This window comes from Protopterus annectens, chromosome 8.part1 (assembly GCF_019279795.1).
Source record: "Protopterus annectens isolate FY-2018-M chromosome 8.part1, PAN1.0, whole genome shotgun sequence".
Classification (NCBI taxonomy): Eukaryota; Metazoa; Chordata; order Ceratodontiformes; family Protopteridae; genus Protopterus; species Protopterus annectens.
The window spans coordinates 443,163,757-443,179,926 of NC_056742.1; the positions used below are offsets into that span (position 1 = coordinate 443,163,757).

Genomic DNA, 16,170 nt, shown 5'->3' on the forward strand with positions numbered 1-16,170 from the left:
TACGGTTTCATTAACACAAAAACTTTAAATAATTAAAGAAATTCAATTGGATGTTATTCCTATAGATTAGTTCACTGCCCTAGAGTGTTACATCAATAAAATCCACAAGTATTTCAAAAGGCATTTCATACACAAATACCTATATAAAATAAAACTCAATTACAATTAATATATCATTAATAACTTGTTTAACCCATTTGACTGTAATGTGCCCTATACAAAACAAAAGTTTTGTTTTTTTCAATAGCATATCTTGAATACTGAAGAGAAGTTTGTGATTCTGATAAGCAATAAAACATCTAAAAAAACATCTAAAAAAAACCTATCATTCTTGTGGATTTCCTAAAAATGTATGGTTAGTGGGCTGGTTATCAAATTTTTAATATCACGGGTACTCCTTACTTTTCTTCTAGTTTGACCAATTTAACATTTCCAGATAGCCAAGACCACATGCAGCAGTCTTTGGGTAACACTTCTTATTTATGTGATTTTCAGATGCTATCCAATTAACAAAGACCTTGGCATTTATCAAAATGTCCACAAATGGAGCACCCCTTACAGAAATTATTCATACTGAGATCCACATCTCACAAAGCAATGGTATGATCTGCTGTATTTGGGGAATTCCTGCATGCATAGGCCAACTAGGCAGGTGCCTAGGGCACCGCTCTAGCAAGGGTACCTTTCCAGTATTTATTTTTAAATAAACCATTTATTTTTAAAAATATGTTGAATGAGTAGGAAAAAAAATGAGGAGTAAAACAGTGAGAAAAAGGAGGAAAAATAATCTGGGTGGTGTAGGTAGACCAGGATGGGGGCACTGTGGAGCCCTTTTGCCTAGGGCAGCCATTGACCAAAGGCTGGCCCTGCCTCCATGAAGTGTTTAAATTCAGCTGAAGTAGCATGTTGTCAGAGATCAGAATCCGAGAAACTGCACCTTAACTCTTAACTTTACCCCCACTTTACCAAAAGAGGTAGACTTTTCCTCTTAGCTCTCTCTCTCACTCATAGTCTGAGTGACTTCTTTAGCTATTTCTTCAAACTCGCAATAGTCAGAAAAAAAAGGTTATGTACTTACCATAACATTCTATATACGTTGTCCATCTCATCTTTTATTCTCACTGGTGGGTCTGATCCAATCCATCGGCTCCATCTCGTCCATTAAATAAGCTTGAGGTCCTCAGCTAAGCTCATGGGCATTTTCCCTACCCATAATGCAACTTGCTCACCACATCAGATCTTGTTTGCCCTCAAGCAGTGACAAGATGAATAATGTTGTTATAATATTAAGAACCCACATTATTCTGAGGCTAGAGTGTCCTGTAAAGATCCAATCAGAACTACTCGATCTACCAAAAGTATAGGCAGGGGGTATGGTTGGTGGGTTGTGAGAATAAAGGACGAGATGGACAACACACATGGAATGTTATGCTAAGTACAGAACTTCGTTATGTGATGTTGCCACTCGTCTTTATTCTCACTGGTGGGCCACGTCCCTAGCTACCTGATTCTTGGGTGGCTCACAGGAGAATATTCCTCAAAACCATAGAACCAAAGGAAGATCTACTCCCAGAGGCCAAATCCAATTTGTAATGAGTAATAAAGGTATGTGGCTTAGCCCAAGTTGCTGCTGCACAGATGCTGTCCAAAAGTAATCTAGCATGGAAAGCAGAAGTGGATCTGATGGAATGAGCTTTGATAGTATTTGCTATAGTCTTATTGTTAGAGCTGTACATGAAAGACGTACATTGTGAAAGCCAATTAAATAATGTCACTTTAGAAACTGGTTGGCCTTTCTTAATCTCTGCAAAGGAAATAAATAGTTGATCTGACCTTCAAAATTCTGATGTCCTGTGCAAATAGAAATGTAGTTGTCTGTGAACATCTGTAAGATGCAAGGTGTAGTCCCCCTTTGTTTTGAAAATTTGGAAAGAACAATGATAAGTCAATAGACTGAGGTTACTCAAACTACTTTGGGTAAAAAGGAAAGGATAGTGCTTAAAGATACTCTATCCGTGTGAAAAATTATGTATGAACACTTGGAAGATGAGGCCTATAATTCCGAAACTCTCCTAGGTGAAATAATAGCTACTAAGAAGAGCATTTTCCAAGAAAGATATTTAAATTTGCATGTGGCATATGGTTAACATGGAGGGGAGATGATTTTTGATAAGATGAAACTCAAATCCCAAGGAGGAACTGGGTGTCTGTATGGGGGACTATTTAGGGTAGTTCCTCTGAAGAACCCTTTACAAAGTCTGTTTCAAATGATTGCAGTACCATTTTCTCCTATGTGAAAATCTGAGATCACTGCTAACTGTGCTCTAATAGCAGCTGCACCAGCTCCCTCATTGAACAACTTGGCTAAGAATTCTAGGATAGAATGTGATGGAGCTGTGAATGGGTCTATCTGATTAGTACTGGTCCAAGTCATGAATCCTTCCCATTTGCACTTGTACAATTTGAGTAGACATTTTATGAGAAGATGGTAAAATGTATTTAACAGGAGAAGAAAACCTGGCTATCATGGGAACTGGAGCAGCTAAGCTCATAGGTTCATAGGTAGGTAGGTATTGGGCTATTGGCCCTAGGGCCTATATAAGCCTAGCCAAAAAGGTATCCTGGCTTTTGCTGTCCAAGAAAATTATTTTCCTGTGCCCCTGTCGAGCAGAGCCACAGAAGTGCTGTCAACTTTAGACTGTTCAGAAGGGTCTATATCACAACATTGAAAGGAACAAATCTCGAACGGCTTAAATTTCGAAACTGCCATTCATCGAAATCACTTTTGTGGGGGGCTGTGCGCCCCCATGCCCTCCGCTAGTTATACATACAAACTCAGAGATCGCACTACAGTGAGGAAAGATCTTCACTGTACTGCAATCTCACAAAAAACAAATCTATGAATGGTAATTTCGATTTCAGCAGCTCGAGATTTGTTCCTTTCGATGTTATGATATAGACCCGTTCAGAATGGGATGAACCATTCCTGATGGGCGAGTCAGTAAGCCCGGAACTGGGTCCAGAATCCATAGTCCCTCCCATACATGAGGCCGAAGAAAGGGGAACCATATCTGTCGAGGCCAATGGGGGCAATTAGAATTATTATATTCTCCAACAAACTTGCTTTCTGTAGGACCTTGGGAATTAGCGGTATCGGTGGAAAGGTATAAAGTCCTGGGGGCCCATTGTCAACAAATGCATCCCTTGGTGGCTCCCCCATTGGGGGGATCAGGGCAAAGTAGTTGCTGCATTTGGCATTGATGGGTGACACAGCGAGATTGCAGCAAGGCTGGACCCATTTTCAGAAGATCTCTTATGCAACTTTCTAACTGAAGGACCACTCGTGTAGCCATAGAATGGCTCTACTCAATTTGTCTGCAATTGCATTAGATTTCTCCGGGATGTGCATTATGAGAAAGCGGTTGGAGGCCTCTGCCCACTGCCAGATCCTCACGGCTTCTTGACATAGGGGTAAGACCTGGTTCCCCCCTTGGTTATGTACTAGCCTACAGACATGTCCAACTGGATTTGCTATCGTAACCACAGGGAATCCTGAAATGCAACTCAAGAGCACTGCCCTCATCTCTAGAACATTTATGTGCAAATGAGCCTTGGGTTGCCAAGTGTCTTGAACTGTCTTTTCCAGATAATGCCCCCCCACCCTATCTGGGAAGCATCCGTGGTCACAGTGGCTTGGGGCTGAGGGGGAATAAAGGGACACCCCTGAGACACCAGGGGAGAGTTTAGCCACCACTGAAGGTACCTTTTGCATGAGTCAGTTGTTATAATCTTGTGAGTCACTGGCAGATCCAGAAAGGACCATTGTGTCGAAATTAACTACTGGAGAACTGTCATATGAAATCGAGCTAGCGGGATTATGACAACTGAAACTGCTATTTTTCCCTAGGACCTTGTAAAACTAGCTTGGCAGAAGCCCATTTCTTCCTGATCAGTGTCCTTACATAATATCGAAGATCTCGGACCCTGCCTTGAGGAAGTCTCTCTGACAAATTTGCTGTGTTTATCTGAGCTCCTACGAATACCAAAGATTGACAAGACTCTACAGCAGATTTTTCATAATTTATTGCAATTCCAAGGGAGGAACAGAGTTGCAGAGTGCAATCCCTGGCTTGCAGCAGAAGATGCCTTTGCATCTCAGGTGAGCCGCCACTACTGCCATACACTTGGTGAACACACTGGGGGCTGTAGTGAGACCAAAGGGCAGAGCTCAAAATTGGAAGTGACTGGCTCCGAGCCGGAAGTATAACAGCCTTATAAACTGCCTGTCCATTAGAATATGGTACTACACATCCTGAAGGTCTATGGAGCACATCCAATTGTCTATTTCCAGAAATGGAAGAATCGACTGCAGTGTCACCACCCGGAACTTGGATTTCTGGACATATTTGTTCAGATTGCGGAGATCCAGAATGGGTCTTCAGTCCTGTTTTCTTTGGAACTACAAAGAATACTGAGTAAATTCTGGATCCTATCTGGTTTGTGGGGATTTCTTGGATGACTCTTTCTTACTAACTTTTGAATTTCTAAGGTTGCGTGTTTCTTTTGACTGGGTGGAACATCTGGAACTGACTTACTTACAGGAACAGGGTCACAGAATGGAACAACATCTCTCCTGGATATTATGTTCTGCACCCATCGGTTGATCGTTATCTTTTGCCAGCTTTGTAGGTGCAGAGACAACTGCTCTCCCCAACTGCCTCCAGAGGTGAGCAATCGGGCACTCCCTCAGGAGTGCTTGAAAGGGCCCGCCAAAGGAGAATTCTCCGGAGCACTGCTTGCGCGGGCCTCCTCTGCCACGAGAGCGGTGTCTTCCATTGTTGTTCTTCCTTCTGCCTCTGAAGGAACTTTCACCCTGGGTTTCATGGAAAGACCTCTGGGATTTTCTGAACCACATCATCCCAATACCTAGGTGTGGAAAAATGTACTCCAACAGCAGACAAGGTCTTGCCTTCCTATTCACACCTGGTGAGCATTTCCTTCACTTTCGGCCCAGAAAGAGAGAAGCCATCAAAAGGGGTGTTAATGAAAAAGACTTGAAGGGCTCCACAAAATCGCAAAGGCGCATCCAGGCCCGTCTCCTATGAGCAATACCTGAACCCGCAGGCCTACTCATTCCATCTGTAGTATAAGAAATGAGTCTCATGGAAGAGTTTACAACTGAATTGAGGGTGGCGAGCTGAGCATTAACCTCATCTGCTACTGCATCAGCTACAGCTCCTTGGTGGGAGTGTAAGTACCTTAACAGGTCCCTCTGTGGCCTTGTAAAATGGGTAAGGTAATTCAGTGGCTGAAAAGCAAAGGTTGCTGACGAAAAAAACCTCTTCCCATATCTATCCATCATCCTAGAGTCTCTATTAGGAGGATGGATAGAGGAGCTGGTCTCAGACGGCTCCTTTTCAGTGGCCACCGCCATGACCATAGCATCAACTGCAACACCTTTAGTCAAAAAAGCCTTATCTTTTGGGGCAGTGATGCATTTGTTTGGCCATCTAGGAGTGGGATCTATGGTATCTGGGGTCTTCCAGGCCTTCTGGGAGACTAAGTCCATAAGCTCATTGGAAGGAGGAGTCACCCAAGAGGTGGAAGAACGAGACCCAAAAGCCTTCAGGTAAAGTGACTCCTCAGTCAAAGGGGCAGGTGAACTGCCAGTTACCTATCTGTTTTAATATTTTGAGGATGTCTCCAAAGGAGACATCTTCAGGAGGAGCCCGTGAAGATCCTTCTCCATCATCGAGGTCAGTATCTGATGTGATAGACTCCTATGGGGAGTCAAGGTGCTCCTCTTGCAGGTCTTCTTCCAAGGGACCTCCTCAGTGGGATACTCTGAGGAGGTTTCAGAAGAGGGTCCCCTGGTGGACATCCTGAGGCCTAGGGTCTCTGAATCCTATGGAAGGATTACCTAAGAGAACAAAGACAACTGGCCCAAAGAGGAAGGAAGATCTGATACAGGTTGTGTCTTAAACTTGGCAGGAGTCAAAACCCTCCTCATAACCTCAAAAGCAGACTGTCCCTGCTCCGAGGAGTCCCGCGGATCCAACATAGTAGTCAGAGCCGAAGTTATCTGTGGCACCGGGGACAGAAGCGCCGAGGTAGGAGCAGAACTCAACCCGTGCCAAAGCCCCGAGTGACAGAATCGGATCCGGAGAGATCTGAACTGGCTCAGAGGATCCGACTGGAGAGTTCCGCCTCCTAGGTGTTCTGCTCCGACTGGAGGTAAACACTCAGGGCAGATGTCTGCTCCAAGGGAACAGAGGGTCCCGGAGCTGACACCCACACAATCTGGAGATCAGAAGTCTTCTGGGTACGAAACTGAGGGATGGATCAGAGGAGGAACAGGTGTCAGAGGGGTGGATTGTGTCTGGTCCGATTCCTTTGGGCTCAGATCCAGCAAAGGTTTAGCCAGAGCCAGTCTTCAATAACCTCTCCAAAATACTATCCACATCTTCATCAGATAAGCTCCTGGTAGACTGAGTAGATAGTGTTGGAGATCTGGACTTAGCTAACAAAGGAAATGGGAGCAGTGAAGTCATTGGTTCAAAAGGAGAAAAGCTCTGGTGCCGAATTTTTGTAGGCGCCGAAGATGTCAAAGCCAAGGGTTCCAATGGCTCTGAGACAGTCTTGGATACAGCAACTGCCTGCCTGCTCTGAGGTTTCTGCTGGAGCAGATAGTCGAGGAGTTTTTGGACTTGGCTCCAATGAAACTTTGAGCCGAAGATGACAGTTTTAAAGGCTTTTCGGAGCTTTTTGAAGAGGATTCGGAGGAAATAGCCCCTGAAAAATGGGTTTTGAGTAAGCCCTTTAAAAATAAGCTTGTTTTTGCACTCCATAAGTGCTCTTTGATTGAACCATGCCATATGGATCACGTTTCCTGGAGGTGAAGAGGCTCTAAGCAATACATGCTCAATACAATACATACAATCTCAAAATGAACTCACTCGAGGCACTCCTTAAAATAGAGAACATTGATATCTGTGCAGTGACTGAGACCTGGTTCAAGGCCCTAGAGAGCACACCTGCATTACCAGGCTATAACTTGTACCACACTTTTCGGCCATCTAACCTGGACCAGAACATCTAACCTGGACCAGAACACCGAAGGTGGAGGTGTGTCCATATTCATTAAGGATTATCCACACCTCCAGGCTAGTTGTGCAGCATGATGCATCCGAGGTTATCCAAGTGCAACTAACTCTGGGCAAAACTGCAATCCAAATTGTAGCTTGCTACAGATCCCCCACCATGCCCCAGGATTCCTACTCTTCTTTTCTTGATGTACTGGAAAATAATAGGGTTCAACCAAATACCCTAATAATAGGCAATTTCAACTACCCCACCATTAACTGGGAAAACTACTCGTGTACCATCTCCTTTGCTCAACGCTTTCTGGAATTCATAAATTCCAATGCCCTGGATCAACTTATCCACACCCCCACGACGGGCAACAATATCCTAGACCTAGTCATTACCAACATGAGTGACTGGTGTTCCACACCTGAAGGTAACTCCTCTTTTGTCAGATTCGACCATAAGCTAATCACCCTAGATATCCGCATCCCACTCCTGCCCACCATTAAGGAAACCACGGTAAAAAATGTCTTCAAAGCCAACTTCATGCCACCCATGCAGATGGGCAATACAGTTACGACTGCTGAATCCTACACAAATGCACTCTAAGCAATCAAATGAGTGCATAGATCATGCTATCCCAAACAGAACCAAGACGCTATCCTCCGCAAAAAGGAAGCCAATCTGGTGGCCCCCTGCCATAAACTCTACAACAGAAGGAAGAAACTGTTGCAAAAGGGAATAAAATCCCATGAGTGGAGGAGTTCCCTAGTCAGCCTCAGTAAGAAGCTGAATCCCTTACAAGACCCTCCAAAGCTAGCTACAAAAACAAAATCGCCACTGATTCTAAGGGCAACCACAAAGCATTCTATAGCTATGTCAAGAATCTCAATGGCAACACCCAGATCTGCTCTGAGTTACAGCACAAAGGCACGAAAATTACAGAACCAACTGATATTGCCAACATCCTAGCAGATAGATTCAGTGCTAACTTTACCCCCCCTCTCACTCCCTAAAGGGCCCATATCTATACAGGAAGAATGTAGAGTCCCTGTAATCACATCTATGTAGGCAAAAGCTGCACTCTCTAAAACAAAAAACACAGCATCCATGGGACCAGACAACACCCCAGGCTGCGTTTTACACGAACTTCAGAAAGAACTGGCTCCCCACCTAAGCACCATGTTCATAGTCTCACATCAGGCTTTGTGCCCACTGAATGGCGCACAGCAACAGTTATCCCACTCCACAAAGGGGGAGCCACCACTGATCCTGGGAACTATCACCCTATTAGCCTGATGAGCCTGGTCTGCAAGGCCATGAAACATACCATCATGGAACTCAAAGACATTGGTAACCTCCAAACTCTGGACCCCACCCAGTTCGGTTTTGTGAAAGGCAGATCATGCCTTCTGAACCTGATCGACTTATTTGAGGCAGTCACCAAAGCCGTAGACCAGGGTAAGGTGGCTCACCACAGCCTATCTTGACCTCACCAAGACTTTGACACCATCCCCCAATTCTGGAATTATAGCTAAACTCACTAAACTAGGTATAAATCCCTACATCACAAGATGGGTTGCCAACTGGCTCACTGACAGAACCCACACTATAAAAGTTGTAGACTCCAAATCTGACGTCAAACCAGTGACAAGTGGAGTACCACAGGTTTCAGTCCTGAGACCTCTCCTGTTTGGTATCTACTTCTCTGAAGTACAGCTAACACAGAAGGCCTGTGGCTAATGAAGTTCACAGATGACTGCAAACTAGGAGCCATAGTAGAGTCCTCAATGATGTGGACATCCTACAGAAGGGCCTCACTGAGACAGATGCCTGGTGTCAGAGGCATGCCCGCAAGCTCAATGACAAAGTGCATTGTCATCCCTTTTGGTAAAAACTCCGTACCCATGAACTACCACAAACAGCAGTCTACTTAACGCTGAATGTGTGATACAAGACCTTGTGACCCAGGTGGACAGTAGTCTCGCCTTTGATAATCACATCGCCACAGTAGTCACAAAATCCTTCTATGTGGCACACCTCATCACAAAAGGGTTCTCATCCAGGAAAAAAAGAGGTCATTGTTCCCCTCAACTCGGCACTCATTTGACCCATTATAGAGTACAACACCCATTTTGGAATGTACCTCCCAAGACATCTGCAGCAGCTGGAAAGGCCACAGCAGTACCTCACAAAGAGGATTACTGGCCTCAAACAGATGCCCTACACTGACTATCTCAAAAAAACTCCAGCTCTGTAGCATATCGCCTACTCCGAGGAGATCTCTGCCTAACATATAAAGCTATGTTAAACCCAGAGCTGTTGGACATGCTACACCTAAAGAAATCCCAATCCCTCTGAGCTACATGCTCTAGAGACCTGAACCTTGTCACCACAATAAACAGGACATGCTGGAGGGATAGATTCCTGTCTCCAGACACTTCCTATACTCTGGAACAAGCTACCCATCTATGTCAAGCAAAGTTCCTCATTAGCACTCCAAGAAAAATCTTGATGAGTGGATGGGAAATAGGAAATAAACCCTGGGGATCATTTCTGTGGCTCAGCTCAACAGGGGCACAAGAAATTAACTTTCTTGGGTGGCATAAGCCAGGGAACCTTGTTGGCTAGGCTTACTTAGGCCCTTGGGGGAATAGCCTAGTACTTACCTATGAACCTATGCTAAGGGGCATCTTCTTCCCACATTTCTCACATTTTTTTAAATCCAAGTGGTTTCCCGTTTCTGTGACAAGGTAAGGGAAACAGTTAAAAAGAAAACAGGAACACACACAAACACACCAGAGGTGATACAGAGATAGAGAAAGGTTAAAATTTCTTTTTTATATACTATCATCCTCTAACTTAAATGGACGAGAGGAAAGAAAAGGGAAAATCATCCACTAATTAAAAACTGACAACAGTTATGCACCCTCTAACTTAAACAGGTGATAACTGGGGCAGGAAACACTAACTCTACTGCATTAATTAACAGAAAGATAATAGAAGGGGACAAACTAACTTACAAGGTCTAAAAATAGAGAAAACAAAATTAGAAAATACGTAGCCCAGAACTAGCTATTAGGAAACCTCTTCACTGCGTGGCAAAGATCTGAGGTGGTAAGGGAGGTGCTTTATGGGTAGGGAAAAATGCCCACGAGCTTAGCTAAGGAACTCAAGCTTATGTAATGGCAGAGAGAGATCTAATGGATCGTACTTGACCCACCAGTGAGAATAAAGACAAAACTGACATAACATGTAAACTTCTTGCTCTGAGGAATTCTCCATAAGGGAGAGTGTTAATTATGTGAAATGGATGTGTACTGGAAGTATGTTAAAATTTATCTGCTCCAGCAGGTTTCCTAAATAAAGTTAATTGAATATATCCGTTTTTCACCAAGTTTAACATTTAGTGCAGGATATCAAGCTGCAAATCGAATGTAAATTACAACCCAAAAAAAACTTATAGAAGCACTCATAGAGGTCCTTTAGCTATAAAATGATCAATTTATCTTTTATAAAAGACTGCATTTTCTTTAAAGTAATAATTATGATAAATTATTCATTTCACAAGTCTACATATGACCAAGATCATGTAACTGGGCACAAATCTTGCACCTGTAGCAGTTCAAATAATCTGTTCATAACAGAGAGCCCAAGTTACAAAAATAAAGTTATGTACTTACCATAATGATAGACCCACATTATCCAATTTTCATGCAAGCTCAACTATGGGTTGTCGGACCTGACCAGCTCTGATCTCAGCACTGAATCTGAAGCTCTTTAGTTCCAGGGCTCTGAATCCTCTTTTGGTGGGAGGGAGGTTGGCATAATGGTTAAGGTGTTTACCTTACAGACACACAAGGTGCTAGGTTTGATTCTCACATGGGGTAACTGGCTAGGCTTAAAATGGCCCACAAGGGCAATTAGCCTAGTACTAATCTATGAACCTAATCTATGAACAGTACAGTTTTGTACCTACCATAAATGTAGATGTTCGAGTGCTAATACAGCTGCAGTAATCACAGATGGGTTCTCTGCCGTCAGGCGGGTCCTCGGTCGGCCGAATTCCAAAGTTGAGGTCCGGCGTCGGTTGTTGTCGCTTTCTCTCCTGATGTCAGTGAGGCAGGGGTATACAAGACACAGCCGACGCCATTTTCTTCAGTCTTTCTTGCCCCAGATGTCAGGTGGCCCCAGAAGGAAGGCAATACATAAATTATAATTATATACATGAAATGCAATATAACCAAAAATCAGAAGTTGCAAGCAAATATACCATAGATGGATAACCCAATCAGGTTGTATGAAGAGGGGTTAGGCCCTAGGCCTTTACCAAGAGGGGAAGGAGGGAGGGAAAACTGTACTGCAGCTGTATTAAAATTAGCACTCGAACATCTACATTTATGGTAGGTACAAAACTGTACTATGTTCATCGTGCATACAGCTGCAGTAATCACAGATGGGTGGAATCCCAAAGCTACAGGGTGGTAGGCACTAGGTGGAACTGGGATGAGCCAGAATGCCCTGCAACACAGCAGTGGCAAAGCCTGCTTTAGTTTTGGAATATAAAGGCAGGTGGTAGTGTTTTGTGAAGGTATGCACAGAACTCCAAGTGGCTGCCTCCAAAATATCTTTGGTAGGAACTCCTCTGAGGAAGGCTGTAGAGGTAGCTGTGGCCCTGGTGGAGTGGGATCTGATGCCTGTAGGGACAGATTTTCCATGATAGGAGTAACAAAACCGTATGCAGTGGCCTATCCATTTTGAAATTGCTTGTTTGGTAACTGGCTTCCCTTGAGCTCCTACAGCATAGGACACAAAAAGTTGTTCTGATTTCCTGAAAGGCTTTGTTCTGTCCAAATAATAACGTAGCTGTCTATGGATGTCTAAGGAGTGTAGCAGCCTTTCCCCTTTGTTTTGAGGATTGGGGTAAAAGGTAGGTAAGTGTATGGCTTGATTTAAAGCTACCCTGGATACCACTTTAGGCATAAATGACGGATTGGTTCAAGGGAAACCCTGTCCTGATGGAAGATGAGAAAGGGCTGCACAGCCATGAGGGCTTGTAGTTCGCTGAGGTAATGGCCAGAAGGAAAGCTGTTTTCCAGGACAAATATTGCAAATCTGTTGAGGCAGTTGGTTCAAGGAGGCAATGTTAATTTTTCTAGAATGGAATTAAGATCCCAGGCTGGAATTGGTTGTTTCCTTGGTGGTCTTATATTCTTAGCCCCTCTGAGGAACTGTCTTAAGAGTGGGTAAGAAAATAAGGGTGGATCTGTGTTGAATTCTGCAGAAATGGCTGAGGCATGGATTTTTATGGAGGAAAATGAAAGTCCACTGTTCAGCAGCTCAGCTAGATACTGTAATACCTGAGGCAAATTCAGTTTTCTAGGGTCCTGGTCTTTTTTCTCATTCCAAGAGCAAAACCGTTTCCATTTTGCGGAGTAAGCCTTTCTAGTAGATGGCCTTCTGGCCTCCAAAATGACATCCTGCACCTCTTTGGGGAGTAGAGTCTGTTGTGGTGTTAAGGAATTTTCCATGCAGCGAGATTGAGTGTTTTCAGCTGACTGTGAAGAGTTTTGTAGCTGTGCTGAGTCAGCAGAAGAGGCATTAGAGGTAGGGACCAGGGAGGAGTATGTGTTAGGCTCCTCAGGAGTGGGTACCAGTGTTGTCTTGGCCAGTCTGAAGCAATCAGTATCATCTTCGGTCTGTCTGCTCTTGCTTTCAAGAGCACCTTGGGCAGAAGAGGCAGAGGTGGGAAAGCGTACACTGTCCATGCTGTCCAACTGAATGAAAGGGCGTCCACTCTCCAGGCCTTTGGATGAAAGGCCCTGGAACAAAACTTTTCCAACTGATGATTCCAGTGGGAGGCGAAGAGATCTATGTCTGGCCTCCCCCACGCTTGGATTATCTTTGTAAACACTTGAGGATGCAACTTCCATTCGTGTGGATCTGTCATATTTCTGCTTAGATTGTCTGCCAGCGTGTTTTCCAAAACTGGCAAGTACTGTGCTTGAAGTTCGATTTGCCATTCCAGAGCCAAGTTCCAAAGTGTCATGGCTAGTCTGCACAGGGGGTATGAATGTGTTCCTCCTTGTTTGTTTATGTACCACATTACTGTGGTGTTGTCTGTTCTTATCAGTAATTGTCCTGGATGCAGGAAGTCCTTGAAAGCTGTAATTGCATTTATCACTGCTAGCATTTCTTTTTGATTGATGTGAAGGTGCTTTTCCTTTGGGACCATTTGCCCTGAATGCACCTGTCTGTCATGTCCCCAGGCGTAATCTGATCTGTTGTGATGACTTGATTTGCTTGAGGCTTGCAGAATGGGAGACCTGTGTTTGTTTGACATGCTTGGGCCCACCACAGAAATTCCTTTTGCAAACATGGAATTATTGGTATTATTGTTTCCAAACTGTGGCTGTGCTGAGACCAAAGGTTTTTTAAGTACCATTGAAGTTTCCTCATATGCAACTTTGCACATGGGATTAAAAGAATGCAAGATGCCATGAATCCCAGAGATGCAGGATTTTCCTTGCAGTAAGCTTGGTACAATTTGCTAGTATTTTGAAGTATTGAGTTAGTTGCCCCTGTTTTTCTGGCGTAAGATAGGCCATCTGGGTGTTTGCGTCCAAGTTGGCACCCAGAAAAGTTATTTTCTGAGATGGTGTTAGCCTGGATTTCTCTTTGTTAATTGTGTATCCCAGAGACTGCAGTAACCGTGTTACATAAGCCAGATGTTCCAGAAGTATGTGCTTGCTGTCCGCTTGGATCAGGCAGTCGTCCAAATAAGGGTAAATTTGTATCTCTTGAAGTCTGCAGTAGGCAATTACTGATGCCAGGCATTTCGTGAATACTCTAAGCGCAGTAGATAAGCCAAAGGGCAATGCAGAGAATTGATAGTGTATTGAACCTGCAAGAAATCTGAGGTATCTTCTGCAGCTTTGTCTGATTGGGACATGCAGGTATGCCTCCTTGAGGTCCAATGTTACCAGCCAAAACTCCTTGCCCAGCATGGGAAGAAGCTGCTGTAATGTGAGCATCTTGAATTTTGGTATGAGTAAGAATGTGCTTAGGATGGATAAGTCCAAAATGGGTCTCCAGTCGGATCCTGTCCTTGGTACCAGAAATAGCCTGGAGTAAAAACTTTGACCTTGCTCGTGAATAGGTACCTCTTGAATAGCTTTCATGTCTATGAGCTTTGAAATTTGTAGTTGTGCCTCTGCCCTTTGATTGTGTGGCAGGTTTGGCATGCCTCTCATTTTTGGGAGAGTGTGAAAATGAAATCTGTAGTCTCTGTTTATAACGTCCAGGATCCATTTTGTGTGACAATATGTCAATTTCTTGTAAATAATGCCAGTTTTCCTCCCAAGGGTGCTACCAGCTGAGACTTGCTTGGCATGGAAAGGAGGGAGTCATTGGGTTTGGTTCCTGTATTGTTGCGCACTGTCTTCGCCACCTCTTGGTGCTGGAGTTTGCCATTGTCTGCCTCTATATGATCCTTGTGATTGTCCTCTGCGCCTGTATCTACCTCTTTGGGGCTTGTCAGTGGCTGGAAAGGACCAGTTTTTAGAAGGCCAATTTCTGCTAAAACGTGGTGGTTGAACCTGTAGAAAAGCTTTGACAGTTTGCATAGATTTGGCTTTTTCTTCCATTTTCCGTAGTATCTCCTCAGCATTAGTACCAAATAACACATCCTTTTGTAAAGGAGCATCTAATAGTTTAGCTTTCACATGATCAGGCAAGATTTGTTCCCTAAGCCAGGCATGTCTGAATGACTGATCCTGTAACAGCAGCTCTACTTGAGGCCTCTAGGGCATCATAGCCACATTGTAAGGTGTGTTTACCCACTTGTTCTGCACTATGCATCATATCCTGCAACTCCAAGTCTGGTTGTTCAGGTTGAGACATTTTATTTCTTAATTGTGATAACAGAAACTGCTGATATTTAAGCATATGAAACTGACAATTTAAGGCCCTCATGGCTAGGGTGGCGAGGTATATACCTTTTTCCCCACCTTTCTAAGGATCTTGACTCTCTTCGGAAGGTAGTGGATTCTTAGCAGTAGAGGCCTTCATTCCCTGGGCCTTGAGAAATGGTTTCAGGGTCAGCATTATGGCTTTGTAAAGAAATTGGTGAGAGTTAGGAACTCTGTAGTACCTATCAGGCTTGACTGGGGCAGGAGGCAGGAATCCAGATTAAGGCAAGCCTCGAATAAACATCATCAAGTATGTCCAAAACAGGAGGTATCGCCAGAGGTCTGTGTTGCGGTAACAAAAGAAATTCCCTAAGTCTTTTCTTGGAATCAGAAAAGTCTTGGCCTTCCCAATGGAAGTGTTCCCTCAAGGTGTGCAAGGTTTCCCCAAAAGAAAAATCCTCAGGAGGAGATACAGAAGCAATGGACTGCTCTGCATCAGAATCTTCAAAAGGGGAGTAAGAGTGTTCCTCTACATCAGAATGTTCTGAAAAAATGGAGCCCTGATCAGAAGGGGGAGAATCTTCCTCCACTCTGGGTCTTCTTGTCTGGAGGGGGTTGGGAACCCCTGATAAGAGTAATTAAATCCTCAGCCATTTTAAGCATCTGCTTTTTAGGCATGGGGCCTGGAGATGGGCCCTGTGCAACAGGCCTCTTGGGATGCCTGGCTGATTTGGACTTGGTAAAGGCCTTAATGGAAAAGGAAGAAGAGGGTCTAAGGACACCATGGGTGGAAGTGGACCTGTCCACATTAGGAGGCTCAATGCTCACAGTGGCTTTGGGTGGTTGTAGTCTGGGCCGAGGTACCTGCGGTCTCGGTTACAGAAGACACCGCCAAAGAAGTGTCGTCGGTAGTCAGGGACTGCATACTCGCTGAGAACCGGAGTAGCCGGTTTTGGCTGGGGACCGTGGACCTGTCCTTGTCCTTACGTTTTTGGACAAAATGGTAGTCGGAGTCTCCGGCGACATTTTATAATCAAAGGCTTTACCAAAAAGTGTTGGGCGAACTCCCGACGCTTAATAGTGCATTCATTGAAAGCAAAGCGACAGCCCGAGACGCCGTGGTCTGGGCCTAAACAAAGTATGCAGAGGGAATGGAAATCCTTATGCGGTATTT

General features: G+C 44.2%; 1 protein-coding gene across 4 annotated transcripts in view; it reads right to left on the bottom strand.

The window, feature by feature from the left end:
* The window catches only part of LOC122810396 (solute carrier family 12 member 4-like), a 2,349,234-nt gene that overhangs the window by 749,969 nt on the left and 1,583,095 nt on the right, over positions 1-16,170 (bottom strand). The gene's annotated exons all lie outside the window — the stretch shown is intronic.